We start from the raw sequence: 16751 nt of genomic DNA, 5'->3' as shown, positions 1-16751 counted from the left end.
TTTTATTGGGAGCCTCCAATTAAGTTGTGGAGAGAGCCCCAACCTTGTTTGTAAAGGTTCGGTCGCCACCTTCAAGGGCACCAATAGTGGAATCACGACATCTCGCATTGTGTGAGGGCGTGAGGAGAAAACGGTAGCCCTAGTGGCTTCTTGGGGAGCATTGTGCCTCCACACCGCTCCAACGGAGACGTACTTCCTCTCAAAGGGAAGGAACTTCGGCAACACATCCTCGTCTCCACCGTCTCCACTCTTGGTTATCTCGTGCCTTTATTTGAGAAAGCTTACTTGTTTCATATCTCTTGCTTGCTTGTGTACCTATCCTCGTTGCATCATATAGGTTTCTCACCGAGTTGCATATCTAGACAACCTACTTTGATGCAAAGTTTAAATTGTTAAAGAAAAGCTAAAAATTGTTAGTTGCCTATTCACCCCCCCCTCTAGTCAACCATATCGATCCTTTCAATTGGTATCAAAGCCTCATCTATTTATTAAGGACTTTACCGTCCAAAGAGTATGGTTGATACCGTAGACGGTGTGGAGGAACACTCCGGTGTGAATCCGATCTCGTCTACGGGAGATGGGGGAAATTCGGTCTCTCGTGAGGAGTTCAATGTGGCCTTGGAGACATTGAAAACCTCCATGACGACCGAAGTCGAAAGCATGTTCACTAAATTTCTTGAGGGGCTTAAACTATCCACCGCACCGTTGAAAGTGGGTGATCCCGCCAACAAGGTGGCAGATGCTATCCCCGACAAGGGGGAAGCTAGTAGTGAAAAGGCTCCTTCTTCTAGTGGCAAGAATGGCACCGGCATCTTTTCCCATGTGGAACCACCACTTGTTTATGGTGGACCGGTTCCTTCGACTCATTTGAATCATGCCGGTCCTCCCCCTAAGATTGTGAAAAATGAGGATTTTGATTCTTGGGTTTACCGCTTTAAACGTCATTTAAATCATGTGAACACTAACCTTTGGAGAATCATTGAAGAAGGTTTCTATCCACATGATCCAAGCAACTTCACTCCTCGAGAAGCCACGGACAATCAATTCAATGAGAATGCTCTCTTCATCATTCAAGATGCAATTCCACCCGAAGACCTACCTCATCTTCGTCCTTTCGCCTTGGCCAAAGATGCATGGCATTGTGTCGTGTCTCTCTACCGGGGAAGCGCAAGCATTCAATGCTCCAACTATGAAGTGGTACAAGATGAGGCCGATGAGTTTGCAATGAAGGAAGATGAAGAACCTCGGGAGCTCTATCGGAGAGTAACCAAACTCGCGGTCTCACTACGAGATCACGGGAGCAAGGACACGGATGACAATTGGATCAAGCGCAAATTCCTCAAGGCAATGATGCCCTATCACAAGGCCATGTCCTCCGTCATTCTTCAAAGACCGGACTTCCACACTTTGACCTCAAGCGAAGTGTTGGATGAGTTTGTGGCCATGAACATTTTGGACAAGACCGCCGACAATGCGGTGCTCCGTTCTCAACGAGCAAAGAAGCCTAACCTTGCATTGAAGGCCAAGCTCATCGTGGAAGACGAAGAAGAGGAAGAAGAGGAGAGCAACCCCGAAGATACGAAGTATGCATATCATGAACACATGGCACTTGCTTCAAGGAAATTTTGGAGCAAGAAAAACTCGAGGCCAAACTTTAGCAAAAACAACTCGAGTGGTACAAGGGGCAAGCAACGTGTAAGGACTTGCTACAATTGCAGCAACGTGAGTCATTTCGTTGCGGAATTCCGGTATGAGAAGAGGGAAGACAATGGTGGCAAGCTCATCCGAAAGGACAAGACCAAGTCATTCCCCAACAAGAACAACTTCTCCAAGAAGACTCCTCCCAAGGCTTTGGTTGTGCAAGAAGAGTACAATCAGGATGATGACGATGATGAAGATGATGAGTCGGTTGCCATGGCCTCCGTTGCCATTGCAACAACGTCACGGATGTCTCTCTTCGACTCACCCAACGAGAGCATCACCGCCAAGTGCCTCATGGCTAAAGCCACCAACAAGGTAACCTCCAACATCAAAACTACCATCATTAATCATCCTTCCCCGACGGATTGCATTAATGAACTTGAGGGAGCTAATGTGGAGGCTAACGAGTTTGAGGCCTTTATGGGCAAACTCAAGGGAAAATCCAAGAAGCACTTTGTTGCTCTCTTGGAACAACTTGGTGAAGCCAATGACATGATCGAGGCTCACGAGGACACCATCTCTAAGATGGAAGGGCATAGTCGTGACTATGCCGATGAGATCTCGGATCTTTCCAATGCTCTTGAGGAAGAGCGTGGTCTTTGTTTGGCTCTTGAGGAGTCACACAACGTTGATCATGCTAAGTTAAAGAAAGATTATGATCATGACCTCATTGTTTCTCGTGTGCTAAATTCCGAGAAGGCCAAACTCGGGGTTGATCTTGCTAGACTCAAAGAGGAGTTTGATATACTTGACAAGGCCCACAAGGCCTTGAAGGGTATTCACGCTAGTCTCAAGGAGTCTCATGATCAACTCCAAGTGAAGCTAACTAAGGAGAAAGCAACTTTTCCTCATATGGTTTTAATTGATAATGCAAATGCTACTAACTCGTGTTGTGAGCATATACATCTTGTTGAGGAAAATGCTAAGTTGAAGGAGCAACTTGAGAGAGGTCTTGCGACTTGCATACAAGGCAAGAAGAACCTCAACGATCTCTTGATCAACCAAAAGGGAGTTGTGGCCAAGGAAGGGGTTGGGTACGTGCCCGACTCCAAGAACAAGAAGAAGAATGACAAGACCAAACGACCTCCTCCTCTCATGCAAACCTTTGTGAGGGAGGGAGAGAGTGCCCCCGAGGAGAAGAAGAAGAACAATGTCAAGAACGGCAATGTCACCCCTCCCAACAAAGCTGGCGATTTTAATCCTTCTTATGTGTTATGCCGTGCTAGTGATGGGCATGTTTATGCCAAATTTGTTGGTTCTCTTCATGAATACATTGAATGGTCTATTTGGGTTCCTAAGACCCTTGTTACTAACATCAAAGGACCCATTACAAAATGGGTACCTAAAACCAAGCATTGATCTCTTGTAGGTGTTTGCTTCCAGTGGTGGATCATGGTTGCTTGATAGCGGAGCTACAAATCATATGACCGGAAGCAAGGACTTGGTGGTGGACGTGCACAAGGTTCCATCTATGCCCACCAATCTCGAGTGGGGTGACGCCTCATATTCTAAGGTATTGGGACTTGGCAAGGTGGTCATCTCTCATGATCTCACGATCGAGAAGGTCATGCTTGTTGAGTCCCTTGCATACAATTTACTTTCCGTTTGTCAACTTGCAATCATGGGCTTTGCCAATTTCTTTGATATCGATACCGTGGCCCTCTTGTGGAGCAAGACTATTAAAGTAGCCTTTTTTGGGCATGTCGAGGACGGTCTATATGTGATTAACTTTTCGGAGCGACCCACTAAGACCGCGACATGCCTAATGGCTAAAGTTGATGTGGGATGGCTTTGGCATCGCCGTTTAGCCATGTCAATATGAGATCTTTGCAAAGTCTCCTCAAGGGGGACCATGTCCGTGGACTAACGAATGTTAGTTTTGCTAAAGATCGTGCTTGCAGTGCCTGTATCGAAGGAAAGCTACATGAGAAGGCTCACCCTCCCACGACTATCATTTATTCAAAGAGGCCTTTGGAGCTCCTTCACATGGATCTCTTTGGGCCTCCATCCTTCGATAGTCTTGGAGGTAGGAAGTATTGCTTGGTGATTGTGGATGACTACTCAAGGTACACGTGGGTGTATTTCTTCAAGAGGAAGAGCGAGACCCAACAAACCGTCATAGACTTTGCAAATGAAGCACAACGTCAACACAATGCAAAGATCTTGACAATAAGAAGTGACAACGGCACCGAGTTCAAGAACTACACCTTGGATGAATTTCTTAGTGATGAGGGAATCAAGCATCAATTTTCCGCACCATACACCCCTCAACAAAACGGTGTTGCAGAAAGGAAGAACCGGACGTTGATGGATGCGGTAAGGACCATGATGGCGGAGTTCAAGTCTCCGTACAACTTTTGGGCCGAAGCCATCAACACCGTGTGTCATGCATCCAATCGGCTCTACCTCCGCAAGGGCTTGAACAAGACTCCATATGAGATACTCACCGGTAACAAGCCCAACCTCAAGTACTTCCGGGTATTCCGGTGTAAGTGTTTCATTCTCAAGAAAGGTGTTCGGTTGTCTAAATTTGAGGCTAGAGCTCATGAGGGCATATTTGTTGGTTATGCTACAAACTCTCATGCTTACCGTGTCCTCAATAAATCCACAGGACTTATTGAGGAGACGTGTAACGTGGAGTTTGATGAGAATAACGGCTCCCAAGTGGAGCAAAGTGGCACTTGTGATGTAGGTGATGAAATTCCTCCTCAAGCCATAAGAAGAATGGGTGTTGGTTTTATCCTACCCATTGAGGAACCCCTTGTGGCCGAAGGAGAAGGACAATGATCCACTCAAGTGGAGCCATCACCAACCCAAGGCCCACACGCTTCCGAAGAACAAAGTGAAGGCCCTCAACCTCATGAACAAGACCAAGGGCAAGATCATACTCAAGACGGTGTTGACACACCAAGTGATGCCCAAGGTCAAGTTCTCTCCCCTGAGCAAGTTCAAGATCAAGAACAAGTTCATGACGGCGCTCAATATGATCAAGTAACCGCTCCTCAACTCACCACCAAGGAGGAATTAGAGCGTCGTGCCGCCAAGATTGCATCCAAGCTCTCCACCAAGGATCATCTCATGACGAATGTGCTTGGAAGCTTAAGAAAGGGGGTAAGCACTCGTAGACAATTAGCAAATTATTGTGAGCATCACGCGTTTGTCTCTTGTGTGGAACCCCACAAGGTCTATGAGGCGCTAGAAGATCCGGATTGGCTCAATGCCATGCACGAAGAACTCAACAACTTCGAGCGCAACAAAGTGTGGAGATTGGTGCCAAGGCCAACGGGGAACCACAATGTCATTGGAACCAAGTGGATATTCAAGAACAAGCAAGATGCCCATGGGATTATCATTCGCAACAAGGCTCGTTTGGTATCACAAGGCTACTTCCAAGTCGAGGGTATCGACTACGGTGAAACCTTTGCTCCCGTTGCTCGTCTTGAATCCATTCGCATGTTAATTGCATATGCTTCTCATCATAATTTTAAATTACAACAAATGGATGTGAAGAGTGCTTTTCTTAATGGTCCCATTAATGAATTGGTTTACGTCAAGCAACCCCCCGGGTTCGAGGATCCCTACTTTCCCGATCATGTGTATCAACTCGATAAGGCGCTCTATGGCCTTAAACAAGCCCCACGTGCGTGGTATGACCACCTTACCGAGTTGTTACAAGACCGTGGTTTTGAAGTTGGGCTAATCGACCCCACTCTTTTTACTAAGAAGGTCAAAGGGGAGTTGTTTGTGTGCCAATTATATGTTGATGATATTATCTTTGGTTCTCCTAACAAAGCTTTCAATGAGGAATTTGCCGCTCTCATGACCTCAAAGTTCGAGATGTCCTCCATGGGAGAGTTGAAGTTCTTTCTAGGGTTCGAAGTGAAGCAAAGAAGAGAAGGAACCTTCATCAATCCATCCAAATACACTCAAGACATGCTCAAGAGATTCAAGCTAAGTGACGTCAAGCCGGCTTCCACTCCAATGCCCACCAAGTGCCAACTTGACTTAGATCCCAATGGTAAAGTGGTGGATCAAAAGGTATATCGTTCCATGATTGGATCCTTGCTTTACCTTTGTGCATCTAGACGGGACATCATGTTGAGTGTGGGAATTTGTGCACGGTTTCAAGCCGCACCTAAGGGAAGTCACTATGTGGCGGTCAAACGAATCTTTCGATATTTGGCTCATACCCCAAACTTTGGCCTATGGTACCCTAGAGGATCAAACTTTAAGCTTGTAGGATACTCGGATTCCGATTGGGCGGGAGACAAAGTGGATAGGAAGTCCACTTCCGGAGGGTGCCAATTCCTTGGTTGCTCTTTGGTAAGTTGGTCTTCCAAAAAGCAAAGTTGTGTGTCTCTCATCCACTGAGGCGGAGTATGTTGTCGTCGGTAGTTGTTGTGCTCAACTCCTATGGATGAGGAAAACTTTAAAGGATTACGGTGTCACTTGTGACAAAGTGCCTCTTTGGTGTGACAATGAAAGTGCCATCAAGATCTCTCTCAATCCGGTGCAACATTTCAAAACGAAGCATATTGAGATCCGGTATCACTTCATCCGGGATCACATTATACGAGGAGAGATCGAGCTCAACTATGTCAACACTCATGACAACCTTGCCGATATTTTCACGAAGCCCTTGGATGAAGTAAGATTTCGCGAGTTAAGGCATGAGCTAAATATCATTGATTCAAGCAATGTGGCTTGAACCCTTGCACACCCTACCACGCTCAATTTGTTGTCTAGTTTAGGTGTAGGCATGGACATAGGGGGAGTGTTGTTCTCTCAATGAACTCTCCCTCCCCCCATTATGCATAAATTGATTGTGTCTTTCACATTAGCCATATTTGATGGTACTTGTGCTTCAAAGTCGAGTTTTGGTCATGGACCCAAGGATAATTCTTCGCGGTGCCATACCAATTGACTCAAACATAGGTGGCCTCGGCCACCGTCCTCTCTTCGGGAGGTTGGAGTTAGCCTTGTTGTTCTCGTGTTGTTGTCTCTCTTTCTCTCTTTGCTCTTTGTGTTAGGTTCTCCTAGGGTGTTGTTTTCTCCTGTTTTGTGCCCCTTCTTCCTCCCTTCGGATTGCACTCTTTTGATCTTGGCTTGGGCTTAGGTGGTCGGGCGGTACAACCGGTACCACGAGCGGTTCTACCGCTGGTACCGGGTTGTGCCGTCCCAAGGGTCTCCATTCGGTGCTTGGGCGGTTCCACCGCACAAACCCATGGTAACCCACGTCCGGTACTACCGGTTGATGCCGTGCGGTACTACCGCTGCCTCCCAGGCACCGGAAGTACCGCCTCCATCCACCGGTCTATACCAGACGAGCGGTACAACCGCTCCCCTAAGCGGTTCTACCGGGGCGTGTGTACGGGCCTATATATACTCGACGGGGCTGAAGGGTTGTCTTTTTCCCTTCGTCCTCGTTCCTCTTTTTTTTGCCCTAGCCGCCGGCCATCTCTACCCCTGTCCCGGAGTGCGTCTCGCGCTTCGGATCGTTGGCTCTCCGTGGATTCTCTCCGTGGAGGCCTCCCGATCTCTTCCCATGGATGGTGGTATTGCCTCGTGTTCTTTGCCTCTAGATTTTTTTTAGGGTTCTTCCTTGTCTAGGGCTTTACTTATCTTTCCGCGTTTAGTGTTCGATCTATGGCTTAGAAGAGTTCTTTGTTAGCCTCCTGTCTTATTTGCAGCACTTAGAATTCGGAATATTACTTGTGTGATTCGTATGCCTCGGTTAGATCTATCTTCCCTGGTAGTGCCACTGTCAGCGGTTCTACCGCCCCTACGGGCGGTACAACCGCTGGAGCGGTACTACCGGCGGAAGATCCGGTACAACCGGAGTATATCAACCACTAAGCACTGTTCTATCTTCTCTGTTGTTGCAACTTGTTCCTTTTCTGCCAGTGGGTGCAATCCTCTCATCCTTGTTGGGTTTTTGTGTGTTCTTTTCGTGTGTGTGTTCAGGTGGCTCTAGTTCTCGCTCTGCTCCTCGCAAGACCAAGAAGAGGGCACGAAGGACCTTGCGCCCGGTTGTGTCTGATGATGAATAAGTTGTGATTCCCACCAAGCCCACTCGCCGTGAAAAGTCTGCAGCTGCTAAGCAACGTGTGGTTATGTCGTTGCATCGTTGGAAAGCCAAGGATTGGGAGGCCTTCCGCTCAAAGAATCCGTATGAGGTTCCCATTGCTCCCCGTTGGACCACTGTTCAGTTCTGGAATGAGATGCAAGTGCGGATTGTTCATGAACTCTTTGAGCACAACAAGAATAGATATGCCAACCAGTGGACAATTGATTTTGATCATTGGAGAAACAACATGGAGTATTTTGGTGAGGCGCTAGCTCTCTGCGAGGAGTTCGATCTTGTCAAGATCATGTCAGTCAAATGTGACTTTGATGTTCAACTCATCCATCAGTTCTATGCCACGGTTCATTTTGGGGAAGATGATGCGCGCACTCTCACCTTCATGTGTCGCGATGAATTGTTTCACGTTCCCTGGAGGGCTTTCTGCAATGCTATTGGGTATGAGGATACCGGTCTGGAAGGAAGGGGTGGCATTCGCCCTCATGATTTTCCTGAGGCCATGCCCAAGGAGAAGCTTGCCCCTCTGTACATTCGGGGCCGTGGGATTATTGAAGAATCCAAGGATTTGGAGAAGGTCTATGACATCATGCACCGAGTGTTCCGCAATGTGCTCTTGCCCAAGGTGGGCAATCAAGATGAGATTCATGGCTATCTGGTTGATTTGATGGTTGCTATGAAGACCATGGTGGGGACAGGGGCAACGTTTGATGTGTCAAATTGGCTGTGGCATGAGATGTACAACATGGTCATCTACCATAAAGTCCCAATCTATGCTCCGTTTGTCATGTGCTTTCTGAACTCTGTGTGGGCTGTTCATCGTCCTGGAGAGCTCCTCACTTCTCCAGACAACCTCACTATTCATGAGGTCAAGCTCCTTAAGAAGAAGAAGCATGCCGAGCCTCGCTTCCCTGAACATGCTCCTAAGGATGTCTATGCTACTTCTGACGATGAGGACTTTGAGCTGGAGCCAGGGGCCCAGCCTTCGTGGGTGGCCAAACTTACTGCCAAGGTGAAGAAGACCTTTTGTCTCCAGGATGACATCCAGAAGAAGATGTATGAGGCACATGTCAATGAGAAGCTTGCACGGCATCGCCAAATTGCAATGATGAAGCACCTCAACATGCAGGTTCACAATGGCTCTGAGAAGAGCATCACCCCAGAGGAGCGTTGGATCTCTACCCATAGCACCTGGACTGATGATGAAGCCCCTCCCCAGCCATCATCCTCGTTTGCAGCAGCTGACAATGCCATGGAAGAATCTGATCACGACGACGATGACGACTCTGATGATGAAGATCCAGATGCAATCGAGGAGTCAGAGGAGGACGCCTGAGCTTTAGGTCGCTAGCTTCGCTCTTTTCCTTTTTGGTGTCTTGATGCCAAAGGGGGAGAGGGTTCTATAGGTCTTGGGGATTTGCTTGGGTTTTTCTCGTGTTTTGTGTTTGGTTGTGGACCTGTTTCGTTCCGTGCTGTGTGTGAGACTTGTTACTCCGTTTACCTTTCCGTTCGTAGGTCATTATCGTTATTATTGCCTCTAAGTATTTTATTGTCTATACTTTTGAGCTCAGAGTGATGAGTCTATAAAATCTAGGGGGAGTCTAGTCCTGAAAGTGTGCCCATGCTTTCTATCAGCTAGTACTTGTTGGGGCACACATTCAGGGGGAGTTCCGTTTAGATTTCATTGACTTATCTCTTGCAAATCGTGATGTTGTCATCATCCACCAAAAAGGGGGAGATTGAAAGGGCATTTCCCTACTTTATGTTTTGGATGACGATGACAACCCTTTGTGGTCTAATCGTGTGCTATATGTTTCAGGTTCTCGATGCTTAGGCTTACATCGGATTGTTATTGCCTCTCGAAGGAAAAGATCGAAGACGTGTCCTCCACGCTTTTATTTTCTTTGGTCGTAGAGTACCCGTATTATCAAGAGGGAATCCTCATTAGGAAGCTCTGGGGGAATCAGTTCACGTACACTTTTCTCACCCTCTCTTTGCCTTCCTCAGGTGTGTGTGGGAGAGAGAGTTTTCCTTGCCTCTTCCCCTCTTTTCTGCTCACTGTTTCTGCCCAGCGGTTGTATCGCTCTCTGGAGCGGTTGTACCGCTGGGTCTTGTCGCTCACCAGCTTTGCTCGAGCGGTTGTACCGCTGCCTCCAGGCGGTGGTACCGCCACCATGCTCTGCAACAGCTGGGGCGGTGGTTCCGTCCATGCACCGCTCAAGTACCGCTCTCGCTTCTGGTTTGATGCGGTTCTTGGGCGGTAGTGGCCCGGTTGGTCCGGTCGTTCCACGATGACCGGTACCACCGGTGGTCCGAGCGGTTCTTCTGCTCAGTACTTAGCCGCCCAAGAGCTCAAGGCCATGCGGTTGTTCCGGCCAGGCACTGCCCAAGTACCGGTCAAGCTCCTGTTTTGATGCGGTGGTTGTGCGGTAGCCAGGCGGTTAGTCCGGTTATTTTTCTTAGCCGGTACTACCGCCCGCCTGTCCGGTTGTACCGCTTGGTAGGGTTCTGCAGCTACACCGTGAGTCCCGGTTGTACCGGGACGAGGACCGGTTGTACCGCTGTAGTGCAAAAAACGCAGTAACGGTTGGAAATGAGGGGTGACTATTTAAGGGGGCTTCTCCCACCTACCACTCCCACCTTTGACCTCTCTCACTCCACCATTAATGCCCTTCAAGCTCTCTTTCCCGATCTCTCTCTCTAGCACTCAAACTTGTTGATTTGCTAGGGATTGAAGGAGACCTAGATCTACACTTCCACCAAAGGATATTTGCTTCCCCCATACTTTCTTGTGTGGATTTTGTTACTCTTGGGTGTTTGAGCACCCTAGACGGTTGAGGTCACCTCGGAGCCACATTCCATTGTGGTGAAGCTCCGTGGTTTTTGTTGGGAGCCTCCAATTAAGTTGTGGAGAGAGCCCCAACCTTGTTTGTAAAGGTTCGGTCGCCGCCTTCAAGGGCACCAATAGTGGAATCACGGCATCTCGCATTGTGTGAGGGCGTGAGGAGAATACGGTGGCCCTAGTGGCTTCTTGGGGAGCATTGTGCCTCCACACCGCTCCAACGGAGACGTACTTCCTCTCAAAGGGAAGGAACTTCGGCAACACATCCTCGTCTCCACTATCTCCACTCTTGGTTATCTCGTGCCTTTATTTGAGCAAGCTTACTTGTTTCATATCTCTTGCTTGCTTGTGTACCTATCCTCGTTGCATCATATAGGTTGCTCACCGAGCTGCATATCTAGACAACCTACTTTGATGCAAAGTTTAAATTGTTAAAGAAAAGCTAAAAATTGTTAGTTGCCTATTCACCCCCCCCCCTCTAGTCAACCATATCGATCCTTTCAATAAGTTCACGAGGTCACGGAACTCGCAAGTTGATCATGAAGACATACATCAAGTGGATCACGTGAATATCGCATTGTCATCACAGATAAGCACATGCAAGACATACGTCGAGTGTTCTCAAATCCTTAAAGACTCAATCCGATAAGATAACTTCAAAGGGAAAACTCAATCCATTACAAGAGAGTAGAGGGGAAGAAACATCATAAGATCCAACTATAATAGCAAAGCTCACGATACATCAAGATCGTGCCGAATCAAGAACACGAGAGAGAGAGAGATATCAAACACATAGCTACTGGTACATACCCTCAGCCCCGAGGGTGAACTACTCCCTCCTCGTCATGGAGAGCGCCGGGATGATGAAGATGGCCACCGGAGAGGGATTCCCCCTCCGGCAGGGTGCTGGAACGGGTCTAGATTGTTTTTTGGTGGTTATGGAGGCTTGCGGCGGCGGAACTCCCGATCTAGGTTATTTTCTGGAGGTTTTAGTATTTATAGGAATTTTTGGCGTCGGGAACAAGTCAGGGAGGTGCCCGAGTCGTATAGCCCCCCCCCCCCCCCCCCCGCCCTCGTGGACGGCCCGGGACTCTTCTGGCCCAACTCATTTACTCCGGGTCTTCTTTTGGTCCATAAAAAATCGTCAAAAATTGGCACGTCCATTGGACTCTGTTTGGTATTCCTTTTCTGTAAAACTGAAAAACAAGGAAAAAACAAAAACTGGCACTGGGCTCTAGGTTGTATAAAATAGCATATAAATGCATATAAAACATCCTAGATGGATAATATAATAGCATGGAACAATCAAAAGTTATAGACACGTTGGAGACGTATCAAACAGCATGGTATCAAATAGTAAACAGACACAAAAACGGTATTGCAATGCTTGAAAATGAGGCCTAGGATCCGTGCTTTCACTAGTGCAATCTCTCAACATTGCTAATATAATTGGATCATATAACCGTCCCTCAACGTGCAACGAAGAATCACTCCAAAGTTCCTATCTAGCAGAGAACATAAGACGGAATTGTTTGTAGGGTACGAAACCACCTCAAAGCTATTCTTTCCGATCAATCTATCCTAGAGTTCGTACTAAAATGTCACGAAGCTATTCTTTCCGATCTATCTAACCAAGAATTCGTACTAAAATAACACCAAAGCAAATTCAGATTCATAATATTCAATCCAACATAAAGAACTTCAAAGAGTGGCCCAAGATTTCTACCAGAGAAACAAAGACAAGAACGTGCATCAACCCCTATGCATAGATTACCCCAATGTCACCTCGGGAATCCGCGAGTTGAGTGCCAAAACATATATCAAGTGAATCAATACGATACCCCATTGTCACCATGAGTATTCAATTGCAGGACATATATCAAGTGCTCTCAAATCCATAAAAGTATTCAATCCAATTATTATGAAATCTCAAAGGGAAAAACTCAATTCATCACAACAAGATAGAGAGGGGAAAACACCATATGATCCGACTATACTAACAAAGCCCGCGATACATCAAGATCGTGACATCTCAAGAACACGAGAGAGAGAGAGAGAGATTAAACACATAGCTACTGGTACAAACCCTCAGCCCCGAGGGTGGACCACTCCCTCCACATCGTGGTGGCCGCCGGGATGATGAAGATGGCCCCCGGAGATGATCCCCCCCTCCGGCAGGGTGCTGGAAAGGGTCTAGATTGGTTTTCGATGGCTATAGAGGCCCGTGGCGGCAGAAGTTTTGATCTAGGTTAACCCCGAGGGTTTTCGGAATATTTATGAATTTATAGGGTAAAGAGAGGGTGCGGGAGTCCACCAAGGTGGGCACAACCCACCTGGGCGCGCCTTGGTGGGTTGTGCCCCCCTCAGGGCACCCCCAGGTTCTGCTCTGGCCCATTGGTGGTCTTCTGGTCCATAAAAAATCCACAAAAAGTTTCGTGGTGTTTGGACTCCTTTTGATATTGATTTCATGCGATGTAAAAAACAAGCAAAAAACAGCAACTGACACTGGGCACTGGGTCAATAGGTTAGTCCCAAAAAATGACATGAAGTTGCTATGAAATGATTGTAAAACATCCAAGAATGATAAAATAACAGCATGAATACTTCATAAATTATATATACGTTGGAGACGTATCAGCAATTAAATGGGTGGTGGGTGGGACGCAAAATTCCCTAGTCTCAGCCCCCAATTTGAACTGGGCATAGTTCAGAGGTGACACCTCCGTGATGGCGAGAGATTGTATTAAGTCCAGTGCCTCGTTTAAGAGCGAGAGTTGGACATGCATCTGAGGATCTGCGGAGCTAGGTTCGGTGATAACCCCCTGACCGAGCTCAAAGGACGTAGACCTTGAGAGTTCGGAGTTGGTGCCCAGAGGCAAGTCCGTCTTACTGATGACGGGGAGAGTCCCGTTTGACTCCGGGTCCGTCGACGGCGTGGTTGCATCTGGGTCTCCGGCTAGAAGCTCCGTGATGGGAGAGAGTCCGGCGGGGTTCACGCTCTCGTCTTCGGACGAAGTGGTCCACCCCGGATCTAAGGCCGAGGCGGACACGAGCGTCAACCCCTGGACGTGATCTGATAGTAAATCCAAAGGGCCTCCTTCGTGTGGGTGGGGAGCGGTGGCCGAGGCCGTGAATCCCTCGAAGATCAGGTCTCCTCGGATATCGGTGATGTAGTTCAAGCTTCCAAACCTGATTTGGTGACCAGGGGCATAGCTGTCGACCTGTTCAAGGTGACCGATCGAGTTGGCGCGCGGCATGAAGCCGCCAAATACGAAAAGCTGACCAGGAAGGAAAGTCTCCTCGGAGATAGCGCCATTATTGATGAAGAGGCGAGCCATCGATTCTGCTATTGACAACACAATAGAACTTTCAACGAAAACACCAATGTCGGTGTCAAAACCGGCAGATCTCGGGTAGGGGGTCCAAGCTGTGTATCTAAGGATCGATGGTAACAAGGGACAATAGGGACACAATATTTACCCAGGTTCGGGCCCTCTTAAAGGTGGTAAAACACTACACCATGCTTGATTGTATTCGATGAGTATAGGGGTTACAAGAGTTGATCTACCTCGAGATCGTAATGGCTAAACTCTAGCTGTCTAGCCTAAGATTATTCTGATAGCCTCTACGGACTAAACCCTCCAGTTTATATACACACTGGAGGGGCCTAGGGTTGTACAGAGTCGGTTTGCAGAGGAAGGAAACATTACACCCAGACACCAAACTTGCCGTTCTACGCATATATGAGTCCTACCTGGTCACGGGGGATAGCCTTTCGCTTTATCTTCACGGCCCATCAGTCCGGCCCATATCGAATAGACCGGCCACCCGAGGACCCCTTAATCCAGGACTCCCTCGGCTGCCCCGAGAGGAAAAGACCTGGTGATGGTGGACCGTCACAGAAAATGTTTTTCCTATCCCGTCACCAGGTTTTTTTCACTGATTAGAGCAGATTTTGTAGTGTTAGGAGGTCTTGATCAAAAGTTGCATCCACATTACGTTTGACAAAACTAGCTAGTAGTTTTAGCCATCCCTCTTTCTTCATCGTTGCCTTCAGAGTCATCGAGGCGATGAAATTCCTTGTTAAAGCTTTGATGGATGATGCTTTTTGACTAGCATTCTGTGTTTTCTTACTGTGGACACTTTTCCTTCTTTCCCACCAAACATATCAAGAGGATATGGCTATTATTTCATGTATATTATTTTGACCGAGAAGACAAATTCTTGTATTGGGTTCTGAATCAAAAAATCCAGTACAGCTTCATCCAACCTATTGATGTCATACGCCCTCTTGGTAATCTCGTCCAACCCTAAAAGATGCCATTTCTCAGATGCTTTGCTACATTTAAACAGGAGGTGAGTTCGTCTGCACATGCACTGTACACCAGACATTGTCCAGAAACCTTAATGTGTCAATTGGCAAGATTGACTCGGCATGGAAGTGTTCCTCGTAAGGTTCTCCACGAAAAGATTTCCACCTTAGCTGGGCATTGTAGTTTCTAGATTTTCTCCCAAATTTCATTCACACACATAGACTCAATTTCATTTGTACGCCTTAGTTTCTCTCCGTGTTGATGGTTCAACTCCACATGATATGCTAAGCGAGCTGAAAACAATCCATCCTTATTGAAATTCCATGCCACAAAATCATCTATGTCTTGAGCAGGCAAAGGAATAGTCAACAAACGTTGAACATATATTTGCCAAAAAGTTAGAGTTACCAGCTCCTCATCCCACTGCCCCGTAACCGGATAAATAAGGTCCTTAACCTTTGACATGATGTTATGTCCGCGAGGGGTGACTATTTTCCTGTCAAGGGTCGGTCACACCACCACGCTGGCTCAGTCAACATTGATAAATTGAAACAATAGATGTCACAGAAGCCCATGCCTTCTTACTTCTTAGGCACACACAACTTTCATCGAGCCATTCAGTGCATCTTCTTTTGGTTATTACCCCTTCCCCACCGCACCAACATCATTGCGTCAGTTATTCCTTTGTATGCTTGTTTAGAAATTTTGAAGGCTCCCATTGCATATGTCTGTATAACCGATTTGAGAAGAACTTTATTTCTTCTTGCGGATAATTACCTATGTTTCCATCCATTATAATCCTGTAATTAACACAATCAATTAGAAATTGGAAGCAGTGAGTTTTACCGATATACCGATACCATTTATGGTTGGCTAGCCTTAGATAGCGGTGAGTTTTACCATTTAAAGACCAAAGTCTAACAACAAAAGGTGCCTCCGTAGAAAGACTCGCAACGATTGCTGGAAAGTAAAGATCGAATCGAAGAAACGGTCACGAATTGGTCTTCTTTTCCATGCGGCGACAGATGGCAAAGCGAGAACTGGAGCACGTCTGTAGAAGTCAAACAGTGACGTGATTCTTTCGATGAGCGCGTGTTATTTCCGCTTCGCTTCCGACACAGCCAGTTACTGTTTCCTGATTGAATGGCCGTGCTTGCCTTATTTAGCTGTCATCACTCGGGTAATTTAAGATGAACAGTTCAACTTAAAACTCTTCTACCCGCAGTGTGGCCGCATGTATCACGTGTCGCAATACGGTGAGTTGATAAGCTCTAGCGGGACAATGCCACTAGCGGTTCGGAGCTTCTTTCCTTCACTTTAATTCACCGGAGATAAGTGTGCCAATACGTCGTCCTACATTTGATATTGATCGAACCCTTTCTAATACGTCCCAGATGGAATCCGTATTCCAGAATTGTACTACTGTTATAATATACTAAAGTATTGGATTCGCCTCTTTGGAAGTCATGACATTGATGATGTACTACCTTTTTTTTTTTGAGGAACATTGAAGATGTACCTACCGTATAGAGTTCCGTAGTTGGTTTTTTCTACGGATACGGATGCATATGATGTGCCGTACTCCACTGCTGTACTAGTCTTTAATCGCAAACTTGCGACTGATGATAGCTAGTGAGTTTCCAAACCAAACTAGGGAGTGTGCGTACATGGTTGGGACAGGCTGTCTTGGCACCAAGTGGTGTAGCCTTACCGTTCCGTTCCGTTTGGTTCCAAGTGGTTCCAAGGAGGCCGTTTTTCCTGTGCGGAAAAGGGGCAAGATGGCGGTGCGGCGCGCTTGGAAGCCAAGGGTCGGTCA

Source organism: Triticum urartu, chromosome 4A (genome assembly GCF_056163025.1).
Source record: "Triticum urartu cultivar PI428250 chromosome 4A, HENAU_Tu73, whole genome shotgun sequence".
Taxonomy (NCBI): domain Eukaryota; kingdom Viridiplantae; phylum Streptophyta; class Magnoliopsida; order Poales; family Poaceae; genus Triticum; species Triticum urartu.
The sequence above is the reverse complement of the archived record's forward strand: the minus strand, read 5'-3'. Positions refer to the sequence as shown.